This window comes from Humulus lupulus, chromosome 1 (assembly GCF_963169125.1).
Source record: "Humulus lupulus chromosome 1, drHumLupu1.1, whole genome shotgun sequence".
Classification (NCBI taxonomy): domain Eukaryota; kingdom Viridiplantae; phylum Streptophyta; class Magnoliopsida; order Rosales; family Cannabaceae; genus Humulus; species Humulus lupulus.
In genome coordinates, this window is record NC_084793.1 from 154,097,982 (window position 1) to 154,110,316 (window position 12,335).

Sequence of the window (12,335 nt, forward strand, 5' to 3'; positions counted from 1 at the left end):
TATCATACTAGGTATCAAAGTTATAAGGAATTAGAATGGATATGCCTTTGGTCAAGCTCATTATGTTGAGAAAATACTTGACAAGTTTGGTCATCTTAATATCAAAGAGGCAAACACACCTTTCGATTCAATTTTAAAGCTTCAAAAGAACGAAGGGAGAATGGTTGCTCAACTAGTATGCAAGTGCAATTGGGAGTTTGATGTATGCCGCTCATTGTACTAGAGCAGACATTGCATTTGCGATTAGTAAACTAAGTAGGCTTACTAGAAACCCAAGTATCTTACATTGGAAGGTCGTGGAAAGAGTATTTGAATACCTTAAAAGGACAAAAGAGTTATGCCTCCAATAATATAAGTTTCCTAAGATACTTGAGGGATATTCTGACGCAAGTTCAATAACTGGTGTATGAAAAAATCTCTCCACAATCGGTTGGGTATTCACCCTTGGTGGGGGTGTCATTTCTTGGGGATCTAAAAACAAATATGTATATGTCACTCAACCATGGAGTCCGAGTTTGTGGCTAATAATTCTCATGTTGTAGATACCAAAATTGCGGTTAATGTATTGACGATTTTGATACATTGTGATAATCAAGCCACTTTGATTAGAGGTTACAACAAAATATATAATGGGAAGTCTAGACATATAAGTCCAAGACATGACTATGTGAGGGAATCGATTGATAAAAGTATCATATCAATTTCGTATGTGAAATCTTGTGAGAACTTAGCAGATCCATTTACCAAACCTCTTGGGAGAGATTTGATGAGTTCCACCAATAGAGGGATGGGAATAAAATTCCTTAACTAATAGATTCCCCAATTATGGCAACCCAACTAAAAACTTGTATACATCACGTGTGGAGCTCAATGGGTAAGAACAAGTCGTTGATAATGGAACAATTTCAACATTAATAACTTAAAGGTCCCATAAATGATGAGTTAATGTTTGTTGCTACCGGACATAAGGGTTAAGCCATAATATTTTAATGAAATTCAGTTGAAGAGCAACAAGCATCTCTAAAGGTAGCAAAGATGCTGTAAGAATATCACCTATGTGAACCTAGAGGTGGTGCTGCCTTTCAAGAGAGTTGGAGTTTTCTCTCTTGATGGTTCATGAATGGATAAAGCACAAGGCCATAAAAGTGCAAAGCCCGAAAAGTGGGAAATACATGAGTAATCAGATATAGGTGTGGGAGACATTGCCAATTTTTATCACTATGAATGTTGGGCTCAATCTTTTAAGAATACCTTAGCATTTTGGTAGACGCTTTGTAGTTTTTTCACTAAGATAAAGTTCAGACCCAAAAGGTACTTTATTTTATGCACTAATATCGTTTGTCTAGAGGATTGAAGATGTATTTAACCAAGTAGGGAAATGTTATGATTGATTAAATACATGATAAATTTGTTACGTACGAAGAGGTGGATCAACCATAACAATTTCACAAAAGTCAACATATGTGTGACGTCCCGTGTTTTGAACACCAGTTAGTAGCCGGTTGGACCCGGCGAAGAATTTTGTGGAATATTATTTTGATAAATGATAGTATATGAATTTGTGATGATTCATGAATTGTTATAGCCGCTGTGATGATCCGGTAAAGGATCTAGCTTTACGCAAAGAAAGATTGTTCTCGAACCAAGGGATAAACCCTAACGGGGGAAAAATCTCAGATTAAATAAAATAGGAAATACTGTGGCATAAAAATATTAATTTTGGTTTGACAGTGGGGAATTTATTGTGAGCCAATAAATTTTAAGAGAATTGATTGATGTTTGAATTCCAATCAACCGGGTTTAAGAATGAAAATTTCCTTGCTCGAGCCTTTAAGGGCATTTTGGTCAATATGTGATAAATTTCCAAAATTTTGTGATGTTGTGACAAATTTTATTTTTGGTCACCAATTTATTTAATTAATTATGATTGGAGATTTCAAAACTATAGGTTAAAAGTGAAGGGAAATTTAGAGCGCAAAATTCCCAAAGGGCCCTTTGATTCCTTAAATGTGAGATTAAATAAGCAAGGGCATAAAAGTAATTTCCAAGGGAAGAGAGAGAGAGAGAGAGAGAGAGAGAGAGAGAGGTGGGCAGCAAGGCTAGGTCCTAGGGCTCTCAAGATCTAGGACACTATAACGTCCTCCTAATCCAGGACCGTTACACTGTAGCGACCCAAATTTGCTAATAAGGCTTGGGGCCTTCATTAGCATGTCTGGAGGGCAATAATTGTTATATTGTTTTAATAAATGTGAATTTAATGAATATGTGATTAGAAGTGCATGTTTAGACGATTAAACGTGCATGTGGGCCCCGTTTGGTTGTTTGGGGCATCTTTATAATTTTAGCCCGTTGAGGGCATAAATGTGATATATGTGATATTTGTGATATAATGGTGATATATTTGTGATGCACGTTCTGAGACGGTCATAGGGAGCTGTTTAGTTAGGAAGTTATAATGGGGTCAAATACCCAGCTCGAGAGGAGCTTAGGGGTATTTCAGGATTATTATAAAGTGTTCGGGAATTATTGAGTAGCGGTTAGTGAGAGTAATAGTTTAGACATGTCGGGATTAAAACAGGGATTTTTAGGCATACTCGAGGATTTAGTGGGATGTGTTAAAAGACTAAATCGCCCTTGGTGGCATATGAGGACTTAGGGTAACTTAAGGGGCAATTGGGTCTTTTCGGTAGCTGGTTATGATGAGATAAGGACTGGGAAATTTTAGAACGTTTTAGAAAGGCAAAGGAAAGAAAAAAGAACAGAACTTCTCTGCTCTCCCTCTCTCCCATGCATTTTCCTCTTTCCCTCTCCTTGATGGTTGAGAGCTTGTTGAGTCTTGAGGATTTTGGACTAGTGAATTGAAGGATTTTGGCTGCTGTGACTAGGGGAGTTAGCTTAAAGGTGTGTTAAGCTCAGAGGTAAGGAATTCATCCCTGTTTTCTTTAAGTTTCCAAGCTTGATTTTGAGAGTTTGAAAATGGAAGTTAAAAGCTGAATTTGTGGCTTGTTAGTGTGAGAATTCAGCTTGGGAATCAAAAGGTGTTTAGCTTGGAGTTGGAATTGGAGGAAGCTCAAGGTCGAATCCTTGTTTGAAGTAGGAATTCCATGCATTTATGAGGTTATGCTCTGTTATGGTTTAAGTTTTATAAAGTTTTAAACCAATTTGTGAATCATGGGTTTGAATGTGTGTCTAAGCTTGTTGTTGATGTTTCCGAGTTGTTAGATGGTCTATATGGGGTTTTGGATTGAATTTGAGACTTAGGTATGCTTTGGTATTGATTTGGGAGTGTTTTGGTTCAGGAAAAAATGCTGGGAAAAACCCAGATTTCAGGGTTCGCGTATGGGCGCCGCGGCCCTGTTCTTCTGTGTCGCGGCACTAGGATGCATCAGGGGAAGGACACCTTTCTGGGCGCCACGACACTAGGTCATTTATGGGCAGGGGAAAATTTTCAGTTTTTAGGCTTTTGCTCAGGGGGCTTGGGGGACGCTTCTGCTACCTTGTGTGGGGAACCGAGAGGTCCCGAGAGCGCGGGATTGGTTCCAGGAGATGATTATAAATTGGTTAGTAATGTTAGTGCTATGTGTACGTTGTGACTAGGTTTTCAGTGAGGCTCGGGTTAGAGGACCGTGCTCGAGGTTTCAGTGCTCAAGAAGCTCGGGACGCAGGTAAGAAAATTGCTGTACCCATAGAGCAGGGCAAGGCCCCATAACTGAGTTGCAGGGCACGGCCCTATATGATTATGTGCAGGGTATAACCCATTGATTATGTTAACACATGTTTAAATGTTAGATTAATTGTGCTATGTATGCAAATGTGTGTATGATCGGCAAGAGCTGGGAACGGTGAAGACCGAGAATAAGAAGGGCCGAGAACGGCGGAGGCCGAGAGCGACAAAGGGCCAGGAGCAGCATTTAGCATGCGGAGTGTGAGTTGCCAGGGTAGGATCCTAAAGGATACCTAGGATATACTTACAGTATAGACTGTGAACCCAGGGCCTGGTAAAGATTCTGGGACGACACGACCGTATATGTTTATCCTGTTGGCGTATTTGTTATACGTTGATTGATTTATATTCATATGTTATCTATTTGTGTAGGGTTTTCTTATTGGGCTTCGGCTCACGGGTGCTCTGTGGTGTAGGTAAGGGCAAGGGGAAGATCGGCCAACCATGAGTACAGAGAGCGTGAGGCGACATGTACATGTCTAGCCTCCCTGGCTGCCACGACCAGGGTTTTTTTTTTGGGAGATGTTCTGTACTGGATTCTATTTTGTCATTTAATCGACCTAAAGCACATTTTAAGTTGTAAATATTTATAAACAGTATTTTGGGATCGCTAATGTAAAACACTTATAATTTTCAATGAATGATTACATTTTTAAATTATGTGATTTTAGTACAGTTTAGTTACACTTTTGAGTTAAATGCTTCGTAAGCAAGTTAAATGCACATTTTAAACTCACTTAGTAATGGCTCTAAGGTAGTAGGACGTTACAACTTGGTATCAGAGCGAGCTAAGGTTTATGGTTCCTGGAGATTAACCGAACATGTACGCTCGCTGTCAGTGACAAGCTCGACTCAGGGTTGGTTGGTAATGATTGACTTATATGTTGAATATGTGTTTATATGCCTGTTTGCCTGCTCATTCATAAAGAGCATGCTGAATGAGTTAACATATGCATGATGCCAGGGCATGGCCCGTTAAGTGTTATATGCTATTGGTATGCTATGTGGATTATTGTTTGTGGTTGACTGATGTAATTGGGAGGTGGTTTTGGATGTTGTTATCTTGCATGATGAGTGGCATTGTTGATTGCAGGCATATTGTTGTGATGCCTCGACAATCATCTAGACTCCGCGGCAGTCGGGCCGATGATGACAATCAAGGTCAGGACCCTCCACCTTCCCCACAGAATTGGCAACAGATGTTTGCCAAAGTGGAAGCAAGATTGCAACGAACAGAAGAAGAACTTTGATAGTTGAGGCAGCAGGCCCCTCCTCAGGTCACTGGGTTGTCAGTTCAGCAAGTTGTGGCGCTAGTGCCGGTTCAGCCTGTGATGGAGAATAGGTGGGAACCTTTGTATGAGAGGTTTAGGAAGCAGCATCCTCCCACCTTTGAGGGTGGACCAGACCCACTGCGGGTAGAGCAGTGGATGAATATGGTTTCCTCTATCCTGGATCTCATGAGGGTTGAGGAAAATGAGAGGGTAGCCTGTGCCAGTTACATGTTTAGAGAAGATGCCCGCATCTGGTGGGATGTAGTGTTTCAGAGAAGGAATGTGGTAGTTATGACTTGGGAAGAATTCAGGAACATCTTCAATGAGAAGTATTACAATGTTGTAGTACGAGCTGCGAAGGTTGACGAGTTCATCAACCTAACTCAGAACCAGTTGACTGTGACAGAGTATGCCCTGAAATTTGACCGGTTAGCAAAGTTTGCACTAGATTTAGTGCCGATAGATGCGGCAAGAAGAGATAGGTTTGCACGGGGATTGAACGTTATGATCACCCATGATGTGAAGATCACTTTGGATCCAGAGACTACTACCTATGCTCAGGTTGTAGACAAAGCCCCTGCAGTTGAGGGGGGCGAGGACCAGATCTGGAGAGAGAGCGCTATTAGGCGTGATGCTAGGAGGACAGTGCCTCCTTTTATTGGATCTAGTCAGGGTAGTGGCCCCAGCGAGCAGAAGAGGAATGCCCCATATTCCTTTGTTCCTCCCAGTTCGGATAGGAGGACACGGGGTGCTTTTAGTGGTTGTCAGGGCGGAGGTGACAACTGGAGGAGCTTCCTAGTGTGTCCTCGGTGCAGACGATGACACCAGAGTCAATGCAGGATTAGGGCCTATTTTGTTTGTGGGAGTGCCAATCATTTGAAGAAGGACTACCCACAAGCCAGGAAGGAGGAGCCGAAGTAGGGTGACAGTCTTGCTCCTGCCAAAGTGTTTACTTTGACTCAGACTGAGGCGGAGGCTAGCCCCTCAGTTGTGTCAGGTTAGATTTCTAGTGCTGGTTCTTTGTATATTGCATTGATTGATTCGGGAGCTACCCATTCATTTGTGTCTGTTAGGGTGATAGATCATCTATGTAGACCTAGTGCTTTGTATGCTAGGGGTTTTCAGACTTTGTTACCAACTAGGGAGCTGGTAGTCTCTAGGAGATGGATTAGAGCTTTACCAGTAGAGGTAGATGGTAGGGAATTGTCTGTTGATCTGATTGAGCTTTGATGGATGACTTTGATATGGTTTTAGGGATGGATTGGTTATCGAAGTATGGGGCAATGATAGACTGTAAGGGTAGGATGGTGACTTTTGAACCAAAAGGGGAGGTACCCTTTGTATTTGTGGGAACAGCCAGTGGACCGCGGGTGCCTATAATTTCGGCACTGAAGGCTAGAGACCTAATACAGGAAGGTTACATAGGATTCCTAGCGAATGTTGTGGATACCTCCAAGGTTGTGTCAGTTGGACCGGTAGAGACCATACTAGTTTGTAAGTTTCCAGATTTATTCCGAGCAGATCTGCCAAGGTTGCCGCCGCAGGGGGAGATTGAGTTCATTATAGAGTTGGCACCAGGGGCGGAGCCAATATCCAGGACAACTTACAGAATGGCTCCAACAGAGTTGAAAGAGTTGAAGATCCAGTTGCAGGAGTTATTGGATTTGGGGTTCATCAGACCGAGTTTCTCGCCATGGGGTGCTCCAGTGTTGTTCGTCAAGAAGAAGGATGGATCTCTTAGGATGTGTATTGATTACAGGGAGCTGAACAAGGTGACCATTAAGAATAAGTATCCACTGCCTAGGATTGACGATTTGTTTGACCAGCTACAAGGAAGGACGGTGTTTTCCAAAATTAATCTCCGATCAGGTTACCATCAGTTAAGGATCAAAGAAGAGGACATACAAAAAACTGCTTTCCGCACGAGGTATGGACACTATGAATTCCTGGTCATGTCATTTGGATTAACCAATGCCCCAGCAACTTTTATGGATATGATGAATAAGGTTTTCAAGGACTATTTGGACAAGTTTGTGATTGTGTTCATCGACGACATTCTGGTGTATTCTCAGTCAGAGACAAAGCATGAGCAACATCTACGTTTGGTGTTACAGCGGTTGAGGGAGCATAGGTTATATGCTAAGTTCAGCAAGTGTGAATTTTGGTTACCGCAAGTCACGTTTCTGGGCCATATCGTCCGTAAGGAGGGGATTCTGGTTGACCCAAGTAAGATTGAGGCAGTGAAAGATTGGCCTAGACCGAGCAACGTTCCAGAGGTTAGGAGTTTTCTGGGATTGGCAGGATATTATTGGCGGTTTGTTGAGGGGTTCTCTAGGATAGCTACGCCATTGACAGAATTGACAAAGAAGAAGACAAAGTATGTTTGGACAGATAGATGCGAGAACAGTTTTAAAGAGTTGAAGCGGTGACTGATCACCGCGCCAGTGTTGAGTTTGTCGGCAGATAATGAGAAGTTTGTGGTTTACTGTGATGCTTCTAGACAAGGTTTAGGGTGCGTGATGATGCAAGCTGGTAAGGTAATAGCCTATGCATTGAGACAGTTAAAGGAGTATGAGTAAAGATGTCCCACGCATGATTTGGAGTTGGCAGCGGTGGTATTCGCACTTAATATTTGGAGACATTATTTGTATGGTGAGAAGTGCGATATATACACCGACCATAAGAGTTTAAAGTACTTCTTTACTCAGAAGGATTTGAATATGCGCCAGAGATGGTGGCTGGAGTTGGTTAAGGATTACAATTGTGATATCCTATACCATCCTGGGAAGGCTAATGTGGTTGCTGATGCATTAAGTCAGAAAGGCCCAGGACAGTTATTCAGTTCGAGACAAATATCTGATAAGCTAGCTGAGGAGATGACTTAAGCAGGTATAGAGTTGGTGGTTGGTCGGTTAGCCAACATCACTCTTCATTCTACACTCCTTGAGAGGATCAAGGAGGCGCAGGAGAAGGATTCTCAATTGAGAGGTCATAGAGAGAACGTATTATTTGGGGCGGCTAAGGACTTCTCTATCTCAGAGATGGAGTTATTGAAGTATAAGGGTCGGATCTGTGTTCCGATGGATTCTGATAACCGAAGGGAGATCTTAGATGAATCGCATACCACTCCCTACTCCTTACATCCAGGTACGACGAAGATGTACCAAGATCTGAGAGCTTTGTATTGGTGGTCGGGCATGAAGAGGGATGTGGTGGATTATGTGGCCAAATGTTTAACTTGTCAGTGGGTCAAGGCTAAACATCAGAAGCTAGCAGGGTTGTTGCAACCTCTAGGGATTCCAGAGTGGAAGTTGGAAGATATTACCATGGACTTCGTGGTTGGTTTGCCGAAGACCGTGGGACAGCATGACTCAGTGTAGGTGATTGTGGATAGGTATACCAAGTCCGCCCAATTTCTACCGGTCAGGATGACTTATACTGTGTAGCAGTATGCTGAGTTATATGTGAAGGAAATTGTTTGACTTCATGGGGCTCCGAGGTCGATAGTATCCGACAGAGACCCCACCTTCACCTCTAAGTTTTGGGAGAGTCTACAGAAAGCGATGGGCACACAGTTACGGTTTAGTACCACTTATCATCCTCAGACAGATGGACAGTCTGAGAGGACGATTCAGCTATTGGAGGACATGCTATGAGCCTGTGTGCTAGATTTTGGGGGATCTAGGAGTAAGTATCTCCCCTTGATTGAGTTTTCGTACAACAACAGTTATCAGGCGACTATCGGAGTGGCTTCGTATGAGAATCTTTATGGAAGGAAGTGCCGATCACCTATCCATTGGGATGAGACGGGTGAGATGAGTTATTTGGGTCCTGAGATGGTCCAGAGGTCCAATGAGGCGATAGAAAAGATTAGAGCTCGAATGCTCACCTCCCAGAGTCACCAGAAGAGCTACTCAGATCTGAAACGCAGGAGCGTAGAATTCCAGATCGGTGACCATGTGTTCCTTAGGGTTTCACCTTTGAGATGAGTGAAACGGTTTGGTGTTTGGGGCAAGCTGAGCCCTAGGTTTGTTGGCCCCTTCGAGATTTTGGAACGGGTTGCAGAGGTAGCTTACAGATTGGTGATGCCTCCATCCTTATCAGGGGTTCATGATGTGTTCCACGTGTCCATGCTCGGAAGTATGTGTCAGATTCTTCACATGTGTTGAGCTATGAGAATTTGGCACTAGACCAGGATTTGTCTTATGAGGAGAAGCCGGTAGATTCTTAACCCGAAAGGATAAAGTTTTTCGGAGCAAGACCATCACCTTGATGAAAGTGCTGTGGAGGAACAACAAAGTTGAAGAGGCGACATGGGAACTTGAATCAGATATGCGGAAGCGGTATCCCGAGTTGTTCAGGTAATTTCGAGGATGAAATTTCTGTAAGGAGGGATAGTTGTAGAGACCCAAATTTGCTAATAAGGATTGGGGCCTTGATTAGCATGCCTAGAGGGCAATAATTGTTATATTGCATTAATTTATGTGAATTTAATGAATATGTGATTAGAAGTGCATGTTTAGGCGATTAAACGTGCATGGGGGTCCCGTTTGGTTGTTAGGGGCATATTTATAATTTTAGCCTGTTGAGGGCATAAATGTGATATATGTGATATAATGGTGATATATTTGTGATGCACGTTCCAAGACGGTCCTAGGGAGTTGTTTAGCTAGGAAGTTACAACGGGGTCAAATACCCAGCTTGAGAGGAGCTTAGGGGTATTTCGGGATTATTATAAAGTGTTTGGGAAATATTGAGTAGCGGTTAGTGATAGTAATAGTTTAGACATGTCAGGATTAAAACGGGGATTTTTAGGCATACTCGAGGATTTAGCGGGATGTGTTAAAAGACTAAATCGCCCTTGGTGGCATATGAGGACTTAGGGTAACTTAAGGGGCAATTGGGTCTTTTTTGCAGCTGGCTATGATGAGATAAGGACTGGGAAATTTTAGAACATTTTAGAAAGTCAAAGGAAATAAAAAAGAACAGAACTTCTCAGCTCTCCCTCTCTCCCATGCAGTTTCCTCTTTCCCTCTCCTTGATGGTTGAGAGCTTGCTGAGTCTTGAGGATTTTGGACTAGTGAATTGAAGGATTTTGGCTGTTGTGACTAGGGGAGTTAGCTCAAGGGTGTGTTAAGCTCAAGGGTAAGGAATTCATCCCTGTTTTCTTTAAGTTTCCAAGATTAATTTTGAGGGTTTGAAAATGGACGTTGAAAGTTGGATTTGTGGCTTGTTAGTGTGAGAATTCAGCTTGGGAATCAAAAGGGGTTTAGATTGGAGTTGGAATTGGAGGAAGCTCAAAGTCGAATCCTTGTTTGAGGTAGGAATTCCATGCATTTATGAGGTTATGCTCTGTTATGGTTTAAGTTTTATAAAGTTTTAAACCAATTTGTGAATCATGGGTTTGAATGTGTGTCTAAGCTTGTTGTTGATGTTTCTGAGTTGTTAGATGGTCTATATGGGGTTTTGGATTGAATTTGAGACTTAGGATGCTTTGGTATTGATTTGGGAGTGTTTTGGTTCGGGAAAAAATGCTGGGAAAAACCCAGATTTCTGGGTTCGCATATGGGCGCCGCGGCCCTGTTCTTCCGTGCCACGGCGCTAGGATGCATCAAAGGAAGGACACCTTTCTGGACGCCGTGGCCCCTATAGTGGGGTGTCGTGGCGCTAGGCCATTTCTGCGCAGGGGAAATTTTCAGTTTTTAGGCTTTTGCCCAGGGGGCTTGGGGGACGCTTCCGCTACCTTGTGTGGGCAACCGGGAGGTCCCAAGAGCACGGGATTGGTTCCGAGAGATGATTATAAATTCCTTAGTAATGTTAGTGCTATGTGTGCGTTGTGACTAGGTTTTCAGCGAGGCTCGGGTTAGAGGACCGTGCTCGAGGTTTTAGTTCTCAAGAAGCTCGGGACACACGTAAGAAAACCGTTGTACCCATAGAGCAGGGCGAGGCCCGATAACTGAGTTGCAGGGCATGACCCTATATTATTATGCGCAGGGTATAGCCCATTGATTATGTTAACACATGTTTAAATGTTTGATTAATTATGCTATGTATGCAAATATGTGTATGATCGGCAAGAGCCGGGAATGGTGAAGGCCGAGAACGACAAGGGCCGAGAACGGCGGAGGCCGAGAGCGGCAAGGGGCCGGGAGCAGCGTTTAGCATGCAGAATGCGAGTTGTCAGGGTAGGACCCTAAAGGATACCTGGGATATCCTTATGGTATAGACCACGAATCCAGGGCCTGGTAAAGCGTCTGGGACGGCACGATCGTATATGTTTTCCTGTTGGCGCTTTTGTTATATGTTGATTGATTGAAAGGCATATGTTTTCTATTTGTGTGGGGTTTTCTTGCTGGGCTTCGGCTCACGGGTGCTCTGTGGTGCAAGTAAGGGCAAGGGGAAGATCGACAAACCATGAGTACAGAGAGCGTGAGGCGACGAGTACATGTCTGGTCTGCCTGGCTGCCACAACCAGGGGTTTTTTTTTGGGAGATGTTTTGTACTGGATTCTATTTTGTCGTTTTGTCGACCTAAAGCACATTTTGAGTTGTAAATATTTATAAATAGTATTTTGGGATCCCTAATGTAAAACACTTATAATTTTTAATGAATGCTTGCATTTTCAAATTATGTGATTTTAGTATAGTTTAGTTACACTTTTGAGTTAAATGCTTGGTAAGCAATTTAAATGCACATTTTAAACTCACTTAGTAACGACTCTAAGGTAGTAGGGCGTTACATACACTATGTACTTTCAATAGTGTCAGACATGCTAATCAATTCATTTGGTTATAAACGTGTAACTATGGTTAATGTCAAGGGTTAGGGTTAAAAATTTTGGTGAAAGGAAACATTGACTTTTTATTTGAAAGTTTCAAACACACATGGGATCCCAAAACATTACAAACAAACATTAACAGGGTATATACAAATCAAAAGTTACAACTAGCCAGCCTAAGCAGCAAAATAAGGGGTACATCCCTAGTTCCTCTGAGATATCCTCGGTCGTGGTGGACGAGCAACCGCATATGTACATGCCACCACCGAAGCTCTCCAACTAATGGATGGCCTAGCTTTCCTTCTCCCTTACCTACACCACATTGCACACGTGAGCCAAGGCTCAACAAGAAAACTTAAACATGTGCGTGAACAGTAAATACAGATTCCAAATACATATCTAGCATGCCCAACTGTAATAACCTACTCATGCATGCATATGATTACAAATAAATGATAGCCATGTCGTAATGGGGCACGCTACCCTAAATAAATAGTTGGCAAGTCAAACTGGGGCCCAGCGCCCTAGGATCTAGGATTAATGAGTCACCTCGGGGGCCCGT